Raw genomic sequence first — 17339 nt, forward strand, 5'->3', positions numbered from 1 at the left:
CCATCTGTTTTTAATGACTATTTCACAGAGTTTACTTACAATACTCGTGAGTGAGACTGGTCTGTAATTCAGTGGTTCCATTTTATTACCTCCTTTGTATAACAGTACTATATTTGCTCTCTTCCATTCCTTTGGTACTTTTCCTTCCTTTAAAGAACTGTTAATTATCTCCCATATTGGTTCTTCCAATTCCTCTCTACATTCTTTCAATATCCATCCATTTACTTCGTCTGGCCCCATCGCCTTCCTAGTATCTAGCTCTTCCAGTAGTCTTTTAATTTCCTTTTCTTTCCACTTGTATGTTTTCTATTCCTTTCTGTTGTTCCTCATCTCCCAGTGATGCAAAGACAGTTTCTCTTGTAAATACAGACTTAAAAGCTTTTATTCAGTATCTCAGCCATCTCTTGTGTGGTTTCATAAATTTCTCCATTTTCCTTCAGCTTTGTAATAGTATCTCTATGCTTTATTTTTCCATTTACATATCTATAGAAAAGTTTGGGTTCTTCTTTACACTTTCCAACTACATCTCTTTCAAATTTTCTTTCTTCTTCTCTTCTTATTTTAACATAATCATTTCTAGCTGTCCTGTATTCTTCTCTATTTATCTCATTCCATTGTTTCCTCATTTTTTTCCATGCCCTCTCCTTTTTCTTTTTTGCCTCTGGACACTTTGCATTAAACCACACTTTCTTATTTTCTTTTACCTTATATCTTGGCACATATCTTTCAACACCTTCTCTAAACTTGCTTAAAAACACTTCATATTTTTTCTGCACCTCCATACCTCTTAATAAATTATTCCAATCAAGCTCTCCGTAGAATTTCTTTAACCCTGTAAAGTCTGCCTTAGCATAATTTTTTCTCTCATTTTTATATTCCTCATTGAATTTTGGCACTTCTTCTTTGATCTCTATCTCCATCTTCACATGATCAAGAGTGTGTGTGTGTGTGTGTGTGTGTGTGTGTGTGTGTGTGTGTGTGTGTGTGTGTGTGTGTGTGTGTGTGTGTGAGTGGTGAGAGAGAGAGAGAGAGAGAGAGAGAGAGAGAGAGAGAGAGAGAGAGAGAGAGAGAGAGAGAGAGAGAGAGAGAGAGAGAGAGAGAGAGAGAGAGAGAGAGAGAGAGAGAGAGAGAGAGAGAGAGAGAGAGAGAGAGAGAGATGACAGGCCACTAAGGCACAATATGCACAATGCACACACTGACCTGACCCTCTGATGTGCAAGGTCATGCCGCCCCCATCACTCAGCACACTCGGGCTTCTGCCAGTAATGGATGCCCCCAAGGCTGTCCCTGAGAGGTCATAACAGGTCACATAAGAGGTGACATATAAGAAGTCATACAATTATGAACAAATTTACAAGTTTATAGTAAAAATTTTCAGATGTTTTTAAGAGTGTGTGTGTGTGTGTGTGTGTGTGTGTGTGTGTGTGTGTGTGTGTGTGTGTGTGTGTGTGTGTGTGTGTGTGTGTGTGTGTGTGTGTGTGTGTGTGTGTGTGTTTCCAGATTTCTGCAGTACTTTGCAGGAAACTGTTCTTCTTAATATCCTCCTACACACACCCTTCTTCTTCATCTTCTCATGCCCTCTCGTGCTTCTAAAGTCTCTCACCACCAAATTACTCTGGTCCAATTTTTCACAGTCTGACAAAATCCAATATAATGCCATCAGATCACCTCTCTCTCTTCTCTCTTCCAAGGGTGGGTAGGTTTAGTTTTAGTCTCTCTTTATATGATAAGTCTGATAGGGTCAGAGGCAACTTTGTCGCTGCTCATTGTATTCTTTCTAATTTCTTTGTGTCCCTTTTAGTGCTGGGAGACCACATCACTGCTGCATATTTCAAACTAGGTCTTATCATTGTCAGTTACATCCCTAATCATCTCTTCATCCAGGTAGTTGAATGTTGTTCTTATGTTTCTCACCAGATTATATGTTTCCCCTGTCTTTCTTCTTACATGTACCTCTGAGGACAACTTATCGGTGACAGTAATTCCAGGGTCTTTCTCTTCACTCTTCACTTTTATTTCCTCATTACCCAATTTATAACTGAAGACTGGCATCACACAACTATGCCCAAACTTCAGCACTCCTCATCTTTTTATGTTAAACTCCATTTTCCAAGTGTCACTCCAATCCCAAATCACATTCAGATCTCCCTGTAGAGCTTCACAATCCTGTCCTCTCCACTTTTCCCATCAATTTTGCATCATCAGCAAACAGACTCATGTAACTATTCACCCCTTCCATCACATCATTCACACAAGTAGCAAACATGACTGGTGGTAGTACTGAACCCTGCAGAACACCACTAATTACCTCTCTCCATGATGACTTTTTATCTTTGACCACTGTTCTCATTTCCCTTCCTCTCAGAAAGTCACTGATCCAATGTAGGAGTGCTCCTCTCAGCCCACCAGACATTTCTCATTTCCACAACAGTCTGCTGTGAGGCACCTTATCAAAATAAACACAATCTGCCTATCCCTCTCTTTCTTGTACCATATCTATGACTGAAGTAGAAGCACCTTAAATTTGTTATACATGACCTTCCTTTCCTAAATCTGAATTGTCTGTCTGTTAATATTTCTCTCTTTTCCAGATATTCACTCCATCTTTGCTTCACTATTCTTTGGCACAATTTTGCCACTACACTTGTTAATGATGGTGGTCTATAATTAAATGGTTCTTCTTTGCTTCCACTCTTATATATGGGGACTATACCTGCTTTTCTCCAATGTTGGGCACCACTCCTTCCCTTAATGAAGTTATGATGAGTTTGTAAATCATGTGTGCAGCTTGATCTCTGCATTCCTTCACCACCCAATCAGACACTCCATCAGGTCCCTGTGCCTTCCTCACATCCAAGTCTTCCATCATTATTCTTACCTCATCCACTGTTACCTCAATCTCACTCACTCTTCTACTCTCACATCTGCCGTCACCGGTCTACCAAATGTTCCCTCTCCAGTGAAGACACTTTGAAAGAAGTCATTCAAAACCTCTGCAATTTGTGCTTCTTCTTCAACATGTTTGCCATTTATTTTCAGTTTGTTGAACCCATTCTTATTCTTCATTTTACCGTTCTATAGAACATCCTTGGTTCATCCTTACATATGTCTATAATATCTTTTCATGAATTCTTTATTTCTTCCCTCCTTAGAGTGTTCATTTCTCTCCCTTTTATATGTTGACTCCACTCACACTCACTTACATACTGCTCATCTACCCTCCCTCCCTCCTTGTCTTCCTCCTCCTCCCTTTCTGCCATCTCTCCCATAACTCCTCTGCTTTTCCTTCCTTCTCCCTTGTCTCCATATCTCCACTTACCTCTTTCTCTTTCTCTTCTCTCTCCCTAACCCAGCCACCCTCTCTCTCTCTCTCTCTCTCTCTCTCTCTCTCTCTCTCTCTCTCTCTCTCTCTCCACACACACACACACACACACACACACACACACACACACACACACCTTTTTTCCATCTGGTTTCTTCTGCAACATGAAAACCACATCCTTCTGATATTAGTACTTAATTCTCCTCAGAGCCACCACCACCACCACCACCACCACCACTGCCACAACCACTATCATTATTTTCACCTTTATCTTTACTCAGGTGGTGTTGTTGTGGTCTCCAGGGGCATTTTCATGACTGACAATGCAAGGATTTTGCAAGAGAGAAAGAAAATGCCCCATGAGAATTTTGGTGATCATCTGTATGGCCTTTGAAAATGTTTTTTTTTATGAGAAAGCAAAGCATTAAGAATACAAACAAGATAGAATTAAGCTAACACAGGAAGCTGGTAAGTTAGTTTGTTGTATACTAAATGCAAGGTCTTGTTTCTGGAAAGTTGTGCTTCAGGTTCAAACCAGTGACTGTCAAGATTAACACATTTTCCTCATAAAACTTTTCCTACACTGCAGTATACTATGATAGACACAAACACATACAAAAATAAATATTACTACTACTACTTTTCTCCTGTAAGAGGGCCACTGGCCAGGGGCAACACAAATTTTGAATAAAAGAGAAAAAGAAAGCCCCAGTGTTACTACTACTCCAGTAGTAGTAAAACTATATAGACTACAGACAAATGAGTAGTAAATACAACATCAAATCAATCCTTTAGGACCAAACCTAGGCATGTTAATACATCACTGGAATTCTGTCTGCTGCTGATCCCGTCATACAGAATCCATTAGCTATTTGTGGTGGGTTCCCACGGCAGAGGCTTCACGCAGCAGCAGCACCACCACACAAGAAGCAGGCACACGCACCACACTCAGCCAGGAATGCACTTTCCAAGGCAACTGTGGATAATGAATAAAGAAAAAATAATAATTAGCCTTGAATTGATTTTCCAGAGCACCTGTGAACAGAGAAGAAATGAATAGAATAGTAAATACTTCAGAACAGTAAATGTGGCTACATTTCAACATATTTTTTACCTGGCTGGTCTCACAAGAGAGAACCCCTTCAGGGCCAGTTCAGGGTCAGCTCACCACCACTATCAAAAAGACACCAAAGTCTGTACATGCTTATCTAACTGCCTGGCAAGTGTGCCATCAGCCCAAGATAAATAATAAATCTGACTAGCAGCACAGCGTATATGTCACCAGCAAGAATCAAACAGATGTACACCTGAGAAATTGGACAAACTGTACCTAAAACCATCAACAGAATTAGATTCAGGCACACTGTTAGCAAGAAAATTCCAGATTTTCATCACTCTTGAGAAAAATGTGTGCCTGGCATCACAACAACTATACGGAATGCTGACAGAAGTGGCTCAGATGAACAGGTCTGCTGCATTAACTGTATGGACGGCCTCTAGTGCTGACAGCAGTGGCCGAGGTGTACAAGTCTGTTGCATTAATTTGTATGGAAGGCTTCTAGTGCTGATAGAAGTGGCTGAGATGAACAGGTCTGCTGCATTAACTGTATTGACGGCCTCTAGTGCTGACAGTAGTGGCTGAGATGTACAAGTCTGTTGCATTAACTGTATAAACGGCCTCTAGTGCTGACAGTAGTGGCTGAGATGTACAAGTCTGTTGCATTAATTGTATGGATGGCCTCTAGTGCTGACAGTAGTGGCTGAGGTGTACAAGTCTGTTGCATTAATTGTATGGATGGCCTCTAGTGCTGACAGTAGTGGCTGAGGTGTACAAGTCTGTTGCATTAATTTGTATGGATGGCCTCTAGCGCTGACAGCAGTGGCTGAGATGAGCAGGTCTGCTGCATTAACTGTATGGATGGCCTCTAGTGTTGACACAAGGGGGCTGAGGTGAACAGTGATTGGGGAGAGTGCATGAAAATATCTTCCAAATTTAATAATAAGATCAACCCGTAATAGTTTCTCCCTTAGAGTGAATACAAGTTCAAGGTTTTAAAATGCTGATCATGACGTTCTCAAATCCTTGAATTCTTTTCGCCCACTGTCTCTTAACTGACTCCAATAGTCTGAGGTGAGAGACACAACCAGAATTCCAGGCTGCAGAATAAGCATGACAGGCTTGAGAGAAACCACAGATGACGTTTACTAGCCAATACCATCCCAGCCACCATCTAACTCACACCTAGCACAAGGAGGGATCTCAGAAGTAGCAGAGAGAGAGAGAGAGAGAGAGAGAGAGAGAGAGAGAGAGAGAGAGAGAGAGAGAGAGAGAGAGAGAGAGAGAGAGAGAGAGAGAGAGAGAGAGAAACAAAGAAAAGTTAATTACCAAACAAGACACAATACAAATTATACTCAGTAGAAAGAAGAATGAAAAATACCAAATTATAAATATGTGGAAAATAATTATTGCTAACCAGACTGTCCCGCCCAAATCTGAACCCATGACATGCACTCACTGCAAAGCACGATCAGGAAGGAATAAGCGTGGCCACCCCACCTCCCTTCAAACTGCCACACCAGTATCAGAAGCCTCCAGCACAGCAGTGTTGCAACAAGGGACACCCACCTGTTCACCTCCCTCCCGGCACACACCGTGACATGAAGGGCGTGAATACCAAACACTTACAGAGGAAGCTGGACAAATTCCTGGTCACAATCCCCGCCCTGTCAGGAAGCGAACACAACACTGGCCAAGGTTGTCTCTGTCACTGGACTTTCTTTCAAGACAAGCAGTTTTGTTGCCTTACGAATGGCGCCAGACTTGTTAGGCGTGTCCGATAATCTGGTACATGTAACAGTGCATGTTCCACTTGAGTTTGGTTGCGTGGCACGCAGCACATGTCAGGCAGAGCGGAGGGCTACGGTGTCACACTGCCTGTCGCCGCCTGCCGCTGCTGGTGTCATCTTCCTAGCTGTCTGCTCTTTGTTTACAAATGAAAGCCGAATTGCTGTGAACACTTTAAAGATCTGTTTCAATCCTATATTTGACTAATCTTTTAACCAAGTCTTCAGCCATGTTCCTCTTCCTCTCTAGGGCTGCAATGATGCCCCTGCATCGTCACTTTTATGCTCTGGGGGCTTCCTGTGAGCCAACCACAGGCTTGGTGGCTGCCCTGCCTCCTTCAGGAAGGCACAAGTGAGGCGGGTGACTGCAGGCTGTAGTGAGGGGTGTACGCCCCCCCCCTCGCCAGCTGGATCAGCAGGTCAAAGGTATTAACGCCCAGGGCCAGCAGCGGAGACTGTTGGGCCAATGGCCTTGCAGTGGCCAGCAACTGAATATATCTAGCTGGGAAACACTTAAAACACTTTATTACGCTTACCTATAAATTCACACTTAATTATGATTCCATAGAGAAAGACTGGCAGACATCACATATATAAATATAGCTTTTTTGGTCATGAACTTAAATCTATAATATTCTAAATACACATATAGAAAACATATACATTTTAAATGCAGTGAAGAACATTATATATATATATATATATATATATATATATATATATATATATATATATATATATATATATATATATATATATATATATATATATATATATATATATATATATATATATATATATATATATATATATATATATATATATATATATATATATATATATATATATATATATATATACACACAAATAATAGAAATATAAACTTCCATGTATAAATATTATATATACATAGTAACAGTAATAGTAATAATGATAATAATAATAATAATAATAATAATAATAATAATAATAATAATAATAATAATAATAATAACAATAATAATAATAACATTGACAGACAGTAAAGGTAATTACAATAATAAAAGGAATATTGAAGATTAATAATAATAATAGTGGATAAAAAGAGTAATTGGAGGGTAAATGCTTCTTAGATATATAATAATAATTGTGGGTAAAAAGTATAATTGGAGGATGAATACATCTATCAATACATCTATCAACAATACATCTATCAACAATACATCTATCAAGTCAGTGCTGCATCACCAACACTACATCAATCACTAGAAGCTACACCATCACATACACTGGTCATCACACGCCAGGCTAACAAAAAAATGAGAAGAAGCAACACCTAATCCAGTATACACCAAATAAAACACTTCACTACCACCTACACTCGTCATCACATGCAAGGCTGACAACACACACCATCACAAGTTTGGGCATCCACTACTGCGCCCTGAGTCGTGGTGTTGCCTGGAACTAGACAGGTGTCAGCCTTGCAAGGCAGCACCATGCGGCACAGACAGGGGACGCGAGGGGAATGTAATACTGACACAATATTGAACAAAACAACAAATCATAGATACATTAAATAATTACACTAAAATACAGCATATATTGTTTTTATCTTCTATTTTCCTTCGTCACTTAACCCAACCTATTATCTTCACCCGATTGTCTTCTTATTCCCCCCTACTATCGATCCCCTGATAAACCTAAATCTAAACGTAAGAGAAGAGAAGAAAAGGGAAGAGAAGAGAGAACAGAAGAGGAAAGACTACAGAAGAGGAGAGGAGAGGAGAAGAGAGGAGAGGAGAGGAAAGAGAAGAGAAGAGAAGAGAAGAGAAGAGAAGAGAAGAGAAGAGAAGAGAAGAGGAGAGGAGAGCAGAGGAGAGGAAAGAAAAGAGGAGAGCAGAGAAGAGGAGAGGAGAGAACACAGAAGAGAAGAGAGGAGGAGAGGAGAGGAAAGAGAAGAGAAGAGAAGAGAAGAGAAGAGAAGAGAAGAGAAGAGGAGAGGAGAGCAGAGGAGAGGAAAGAAAAGAGGAGAGCAGAGAAGAGGAGAGGAGAGAACACAGAAGAGAAGAGAGGAGGAGAAGAGAGGAAAGAGAAGAGAAGAGAAGAGAAGAGAAGAGAAGAGAAGAGAAGAAGAGAGGAGAGCAGAGGAGAGGAAAGAAAAGAGGAGAGTAGAGAAGAGGAGAGGAGAGAACACAGAAGAGAAGAGAGGAGGAGAGGAGAGGAAAGAGAAGAGAAGAGAAGAGAAGAGAAGAGAAGAGAAGAGAAGAGGAGAGGAGAGGAGAGGAGAGGAGAGGATAGAGAAGAGAAGAGAAGAGAAGAGAAGAGAAGAAGAGAGGAGAGGAGAGGAAAGAGAAGAGAAGAAAAGGGAAGGGAAGAGAAGAGAGAAGAGAAAAGAAGAGAGAAGAGAAGAGAGAAGAGAAGAGAAGAGAAGAGAGGAGAAGAAAGGAGAGGAGAGGAGAGAAAAGAAGAGAAGAGAAGAGAAGAGAAGAGAAGAGAGGAGAGAAGAGAAGAGAAAAGAGAGGACAGGAGAGGAGAGGAAAGTGAAGAGAAGAGGAGAGGAGAGGAGAGGACAGGACAGGCGAGACGAACGAGAGAGAAACAAGTGTAAAGCGAGACGAGACGAGACGAGACGAGACGAGACGAACGAGACGAGACGAACGAGACGAACAAGACGAGACGAACGGGACGAGACGAACGAGACGAGACGAACGAGACGAGACGAACGAGACGAGACGAACGAGACGAGACGAACGAGACGAACAAGACGAGACGAACGAGACGAGACGAACGAGACGAACAAGACGAGACGAACGAGACGAGACGAACGAGACGAACAAGACGAGACGAACGGGACGAGACGAACGAGACGAGACGAACGAGACGAGACGAACGAGACGAGACGAACGAGACGAACAAGACGAGACGAACGAGACGAGACGAACGAGACGAGACGAACGAGACGAGACGAACGAGACGAACAAGACGAGACGAACGAGACGAGACGAACGAGACGAACAAGACGAGACGAACGAGACGAGACGAACGAGACGAGACGAACGAGACGAGACGAACGAGACGAACAAGACGAGACGAACGAGACGAGACGAACGAGACGAGACGAACGAGACGAGACGAACGAGACGAACAAGACGAGACGAACGAGACGAGACGAACGAGACGAACAAGACGAGACGAACGAGACGAGACGAACGAGACGAGACGAACGAGACGAGACGAACGAGACGAACAAGACGAGACGAACGAGACGAGACGAACGAGACGAACGAGGCGAGACGAACGAGACGAGACGAACGAGACGAACAAGACGAGACGAACGAGACGAGACGAACGAGACGAGACGAACGAGACGAACAAGACGAGACGAACGAGACGAGACGAACGAGACGAGACGAACGAGACGAACAAGACGAGACGAACGAGACGAGACGAACGAGACGAGACGAACGAGACGAGACGAACGAGACGAACAAGACGAGACGAACGAGACGAGACGAACGAGACGAGACGAACGAGACGAGACGAACGAGACGAACGAGACGAGACGAACGAGACGAGACGAACGAGACGAGACGAACGAGACGAACAAGACGAGACGAACGAGACGAGACGAACGAGACGAACAAGACGAGACGAACGAGACGAGACGAACGAGACGAGACGAACGAGACGAACAAGACGAGACGAACGAGACGAGACGAACGAGACGAGACGAACGAGACGAACAAGACGAGACGAACGAGACGAGACGAACGAGACGAACAAGACGAGACGAACGAGACGAGACGAACGAGACGAACGAGACGAGACGAACGAGACGAGACGAACGAGACGAGACGAACGAGACGAACAAGACGAGACGAGACGAACGAGACGAGACGAGACGAACGAGACGAGACGAGACGAGACGAACGAGACGAGACGAACGAGACGAACGAGACGAGACGAACGAGACGAGACGAACGAGACGAACAAGACGAGACGAACGAGACGAGACGAACGAGACGAACGAGGCGAGACGAACGAGACGAGACGAACGAGACGAACGAGACGAGACGAACGAGACGAACGAGACGAGACGAACAAGACGAGACGAACGAGACGAACGAGACGAGACGAACGAGACGAGACGAACGAGACGAGACGAACGAGACGAACGAGACGAGACGAACGAGACGAGACGAACGAGACGAAGAAGACGAGACGAACGAGACGAGACGAACGAGACGAACAAGACGAGACGAACGAGACGAGACGAACGAGACGAACGAGGCGAGACGAACGAGACGAGACGAACGAGACGAACGAGACGAGACGAACGAGACGAACGAGACGAGAGGAACGAGACGAACGAGACGAACAAGACGAGACGAACGAGACGAGACGAACGAGACGAGACGAACGAGACGAGACGAACGAGACGAGACGAACGAGACGAACAAGACGAGACGAACGAGACGAGACGAACGAGACGAGACGAACGAGACGAGACGAACGAGACGAGACGAACGAGACGAACAAGACGAGACGAACGAGACGAGACGAACGAGACGAGACGAACGAGACGAACGAGACGAGACGAACGAGACGAGACGAACGAGACGAACAAGACGAGACGAACGAGACGAGACGAACGAGACGAACAAGACGAGACGAACGAGACGAGACGAACGAGACGAGACGAACGAGACGAGACGAACGAGACGAACAAGACGAGACGAACGAGACGAGACGAACGAGACGAACAAGACGAGACGAACGAGACGAGACGAACGAGACGAACAAGACGAGACGAACGAGACGAGACGAACGAGACGAACGAGACGAGACGAACGAGACGAACGAGACGAGACGAGACGAGACGAACGAGACGAGACGAACGAGACGAGACGAACGAGACGAACGAGACGAGACGAACGAGACGAGACGAACGAGACGAGACGAACGAGACGAGACGAACGAGACGAGACGAACGAGACGAGACGAACGAGACGAACAAGACGAGACGAACGAGACGAGACGAACGAGACGAACAAGACGAGACGAACGAGACGAGACGAACGAGACGAACGAGGCGAGACGAACGAGACGAGACGAACGAGACGAACGAGACGAGACGAACGAGACGAGACGAACGAGACGAACGAGGCGAGACGAACGAGACGAGACGAACGAGACGAACGAGACGAGACGAACGAGACGAACGAGACGAGACGAACGAGACGAACGAGACGAGAGGAACGAGACGAACGAGACGAGACGAACGAGACGAACGAGACGAGAGGAACGAGACGAACGAGACGAGATGAACGGGACGAACGAGACGAGATGAACGGGACGAACGAGACGAGACGAACGAGACGAACGAGACGAGACGAACGAGACGAACGAGACGAGATGAACGGGACGAACGAGACGAGATGAACGGGACGAACGAGACGAGACGAACGAGACGAACGAGACGAGACGAACGAGACGAACGAGACGAGAGGAACGAGACGAACGAGACGAGATGAACGGGACGAACGAGACGAGATGAACGGGACGAACGAGACGAGACGAACGAGACGAACGAGACCAGACGAGACGAGGCGAACGAGACGAGACGAGACGAGACGAGACGAGTGAAAGGGACATGACGAGCGAGACCAGACGAACAGGACGAGACGGAATGTGAGGGGGAGACAGGACAGGAGAGGGGAGGGGAGGAGAGGAGAGGGGAGGGGAGGGGAGGGGATCAGAGGAGAGAGGAAGAGACAAGAGAGGAAAAGATGGGAGGGGAGAGGAGAGAAAGGACAGGACAAGACGGGACAGGACAAGACGAAGTGACAGAACAGGACGGGACGGACAGAACAGGACAGGACAGGGCAGGACAGGACAGGGCAGGACGGGACTTTACAAGACGAAGAGACAGAACAGGACGGGACGGACAGAACAGAACAGAACGGGACGAACAGAACAGAACAGGACAGGACAGGACGGGACGGGACGGGACAAGACAAAGCAGTATGGGAGAAAAGGAGAGGAGAGGAGAGAAGATGGGAGGAGAGGACAGGAGAGGAGAGGAGAGGAGAGGAAAGGGGAAGGGAAAGAGAGGGGAGGGGAGGGGAGGGGATGGGAGAGAAGAAGAGAAAAGAAGAGGAGAGAAGAGGAGAGGGGAGGGGAGGGGAGGGAATGGGAGAGGAGAGGAAAAAAGAAGAGGAGAGGGGAAGGGAAGGGACTGGACGGGAACGCCTCCCCCAGCACATCCCTGTCTCGCTTCTCGACATCCTTTTCGTTCCTCAGCTGCACCTGGCGTCGCTCCCAGGCTGCGGCTGTCTGCCTCGCCCAGGCGACGCGGGCTGGGCCGGTGGGACGCGGTGGCTGGTGCGATCACAGCGGCGCACATGGTTTGTATTCGTTGCTTCCAGTGACAGGGTGGTCTGAGGGCAGCACATAATAAAAAATTATTATCGCAAAAAGACTGCAAAAAGAGAGCTCTCTGATTGGTGGACGAGATCACTACTAACTCTAAGCTGGTCCTCCTCACGGGGCACTCAGCCAATAGGGGCCTTTACTGACACCCTCCCTCCCACACACACTTCTACACACTTCCAGTGTAGTGTAGTGTAGTGTAGTAATGATGACTATGCTAACATAGGGATTTTGTTTAAGAGAGAGAGAGAGAGAGAGAGAGAGAGAGAGAGAGAGAGAGAGAGAGAGAGAGAGAGAGAGAGAGAGAATATTAAGGCCGCGTTCACACCAAGCGAGTCGCGTCGCGTCAAGTCAAGGCAAGTCATCATGCGTCATGAATCGCCACCCGAGTTTAACATTAATTTGTATGTATATTTGAAAAAACCGTTCACACCAAGCGAGTCGCGTCGCGTCAAGTCACGGCGCGTCGCGTCGCGTCGAGTCACAGATAGGGCTGGACCCATTTTCTACATCAGTCACAGCGAGTCCGTCGTTGCGGGAGCATGATGGAAGTGGAATTCCTGATAAATTTAGTTCGAGAACGCCCTCCCATATATGATCCTAGTGACCGCAACCACCGGGATCGGGATGTCATAGCTGCCCTGTGGAAGGAGGTTGCTGCTGCAATGAAGAGTACAGGTAAGACTACAGTTTTATTCACTATGAACTATACACTAGGCTATGAACTTTACATTACTAGATCATTCGGTGTTGCCACTCAAGAGCTCCAGCTGGGGAAACAAAGTATTCTTTCAAGGTATCACGAACTGCCATGGCTTCTCTTGTAGGCCTCGTGCTTGTTGCTGTCAGGTTTGAGTTTAGAAAGTTGTATTGTGTTGTATCACTAACATCATCACTTGGAGGAGAGTAGTTGAAATTGTTTTCATGTTGAATGAAATTATGAAGTACACAAATACTTTTCACCAGTGATTCAGATACTTCAACACTAGTCATCATCAATGAAGTACACCAAATTTCTGAGCTAGCATTCCAAAGGCACACTCTACTGTTCTTCTAGCCCTACTGATCCGATAGTTATATACTCTTTTGGAGTAGTCCAAGTCCTTTCTAGGATATGGTCTCATCAGATTAGGCTTGAGAGGAAAAGCTGCATCTCCCACAAGAAAGAAAGAAAGTTCATGGATCCATATTCGTTGTTTCTTCTTACGTCTGCGACGACGAAGCCACAACAAAGCAGCTACTTCAGCCAGGGAACATGCATCCATTCTCCATGAAATTACCCAGGTCACTGAGTGCTGACTTGACGCGGGCTGACGCAGTCGGTGTGAACGGAGATGAGTCAAAATGAATCGCATCAAATGACGCTCTTGACTTGACGCGACGCGACTCGTTTGGTGTGAATGCGGCCTAAGTAACAACTGAGTAAAGAAGTCAAATACCATTAATATCACACACACACGGGGAGGCGAGGCAAATGAGCAAGCCTTTTAATACGTAGTACCTGTTCACCTAGCATCATATATATATATATATATATATATATATATATATATATATATATATATATATATATATATATATATATATATATATATATATATATATATATATATATATATATATATATATATATATATATATTCCGAGATGTAACCCGAGGGATTGTGGCCTCGCTGTCCCCTTGTGTGGTGTGTCACGGGTCTCAGTCCTGCCCAAACATTGGTCACTATGAGCTCTGAGTTAACGGCTGGCTGGGTGACCAGCAGACACCCATAGATGAATCACACACACACACACACACACACACACACACACACACACACACATCTACGTAGCATCTAAATAGCAGTTTCGGATAATGTTCTAAAATTCTAATGTTATAATTTAACAAGGATTTTACATCACCAATGAGGACAAATCCTCGTGATAATGAGGCAATCATAACTACGGTCTTTGAAAATAGTCCTTATGAAAATGTAAAGCCTTTAGGAATACGAGTCACTTTTATTTTGGTTTGCAACACACTAAGCCAACGATCACACCACGCTGAACACACCGCCGTCCGCACTGCTTCTCCTCCGAGCAGCGAAGTCAAGCAGCGTTGGGTCTGGTTACAACTTGGATGGCCTAGCAGGAAGAAGTTGCGTGTTGCTTGAAGTATCTGTTATTCTCAGCTGTAGGCAAACTAATGACGCTCTCCCTGGGAACACTTGCCTCATGCACTGTGTCTTCCTATTGGTGTGTCACTTGTCTGTCTCACTGTTTGCCACATTATTTTTTTCCTTATCTCTTGTAGTTTTCTCTTGTCGTCATTACGTTACCTATGTCGTTTCTGTCATTATCACTTTATCATTTTTTTCTTTCTTGTTATTGTTCCTTTATGTTCTTGATATTTTTTTCTTTAGTTTTTTTTTTTCGGGGTGGTATTTCTCCTCGTCCTCTTCGTCCTCCTCCTCCTCTTCCTCCTATTCTACCTGCTCTTCCTCTTTTTTTTCTTCTTCCTCCTTCTTTTTTTCTTTTTCTTTCTATTTTCTTCTTGTTCTTCCTCTTAACATTCCTTTTATAAGTTTCCCTCTCAGACGAATAAAGCGCTGCACCTATGACAGACAAATCTCTTGGACGGCTTGCTACATTTAGCATAAACTGGAAAGCAGACACCTGTATATTTAGCTTGGAATTGCAACCGCTATCTTGCCAGCACGTTCCCCCATACGTGACTCCCTGGCCTGTCGGGTAAGTGCTACTGGGGCGTAATTTTTCACCTTCCTCCCCGACTTGAGCCTCGAGACGTTACCCAGTCAGCAGCAAACTTGAGAAGAGGAAGAACAACAACAACAACTCCTACAGCTCTTGATCTCACTGTTCTCATCTTCGTCCTTGTTGTTGCTGTTGTTGTTTTTGTATATACAGAGATAAATTTGAAAATGCGTCCCTGCTACCACTGTCTTGTGCCCCATCATTACGTGAGGAGCCATTGTGTGGAGCATCACTCATGATCTACAGCGACATGTGGCCGTGCAAAGGAGCGGGCAAGGACGCGGGGCAGCAAGGAGGCAGTAGACACCTGCCGAAATGATAATTACTCCCAGTAATTATCAGTGTTGCTAAACCACTGCATATTCAATACTTGTGTTATTCATGTTGATTTCATTCATACTAAAAAGAACAGTGATGGCTTCTACTTCAGAGAAATGAGGCCACAATTACATCTTTCATGAAGAATGTGAAGAAACCTATTTTTTGTCAGTTTGAGAGAGAAGTGTGTGGCTTAATTTGTCACTCCACTGTTGCAGTGTCCAAGAAGAGCAATGCAAAGAGAGACATTTTGTTAAACTTCACAAAAATTATGATACTAAATATCTCTCTCACAGTGACAGAAGAAGGGAGAAAGTGAAGAAGGTAAAATCTGAGTTGCAGGCCCAACAAGACACCTTCCAGAAGCCACCTGCCAAAGCTACAGCATCAACACTTGCATCATTCAGTGCTGCTCATGTCCGTGCAAAAAAGAAAAGCCACTTGAGGATGGTGAAACAGTGAAACAATGTTGGCTTGAAGCATCTGAGTCCTTGTTTGAACATTTTAATAATAAACCTGAAATTGTAACTGCTATAAAATCCACGTCTCTATCAGGAAACAGTCACACGTAGGGTAGAAATGATGGCGCAAAATGTGTTTGATCAAATAACAGCTAATCTTGAGAAATGTACGTGGTTCAGCCTGCAGGTTGATGAATGGACAGGTGTTGTGAACACACCACAGTTAATTAAGTGTATTTGTGCGAATGATTTCTTTTCTGACGACAGCGTAAAAGATTTCTTAGTGGTCTCACCGCTGAAGGGGAAAACAAGTGGTATGGATGTTTATCAAATTTTTAAGAATTTTGTAGACAAGGTCAGTTTACCTCTTGAAAAGCTTATGTCAGTAACAACAGCTGGTGCCCTGTCAGTGACTGGTAGCAATGCTGGCTTTGTGGCACTGTGCAAGAATGATCCTGCATTCCCTCAGTTTATTAGTTATCGTTGTATCATACGTCAGCAAGTGTTCTGTTCAAAAGTTATTCACTGTGAACATGTAATGAAGGTGGTTGTGAAGATCATTAATTGTGTGTGTGCTAGACCTCTTCAGCACAGGTTGTTTACAGCACTTCTGGATGAAGTGAGTGCTCAGTATGGTGGGTGACCTTCCCTTGTACACACAAGTGCATTGGCTAAGCAGAGGGAAAGTTGTGCAAAGGTTTGAACAGCTAATTCCTGAAATCAAGAGTTTTGCAAGAAAGAGGAGACTCACATGAACACCTTGATGATCCACAATGGCAAGCTGACCTAGCATCTTTAACTGACATCACATCTAGGCTCAGTGAGTTAAATCTAGAGTTGCAAGGACGAGTGAAGACTGTGTCACAAATGATAAGTTCAGTAAATACCTTCATAAATAAGGTGAAGCTCTGGATGTCCCAGATCTCTAAAGGGCTCTTACAACACTTACATTTGCTGCAAAATGACTGAACACAGAAAAAATTGAAGTGCAGTATTCATACATACACAAATCACCTCAACATCATTTTGGATGAGTTTAATAAAAGATTTGCACACTTCAGTAATGTTGTGCCAGCAGCCACATTCATGTCAAACCCATCTTGTATAGGTGACGTCCGCCACACTGCACCCCACCTCACACTGCCTCTCACCCTGACTGCCCCCTTGTGTTGTGAGACACAAAGGGAAACGTTCAGTGAGGTCACAGCTGGGTTTAATGATAA

General features: G+C 44.7%; 1 long non-coding RNA gene across 1 annotated transcript; it reads right to left on the minus strand.

Moving 5' to 3' along the window:
• Positions 1 to 1217: 1217 nt before the first annotated feature.
• LOC135099443 (uncharacterized) lies at positions 1218 to 6810 on the minus strand. The gene is made up of 3 exons (XR_010267973.1): positions 6009 to 6810; positions 4126 to 4298; positions 1218 to 1287 (listed from the first exon to the last, which is right to left on the minus strand). It is a non-coding gene; the product is annotated as an uncharacterized LOC135099443 (long non-coding RNA).
• Between the last annotated feature and the right edge of the window lie 10529 nt (positions 6811 to 17339).

This window comes from Scylla paramamosain, unplaced genomic scaffold (assembly GCF_035594125.1).
Source record: "Scylla paramamosain isolate STU-SP2022 unplaced genomic scaffold, ASM3559412v1 Contig129, whole genome shotgun sequence".
In the NCBI taxonomy this organism is placed as follows: Eukaryota; Metazoa; Arthropoda; class Malacostraca; order Decapoda; family Portunidae; genus Scylla; species Scylla paramamosain.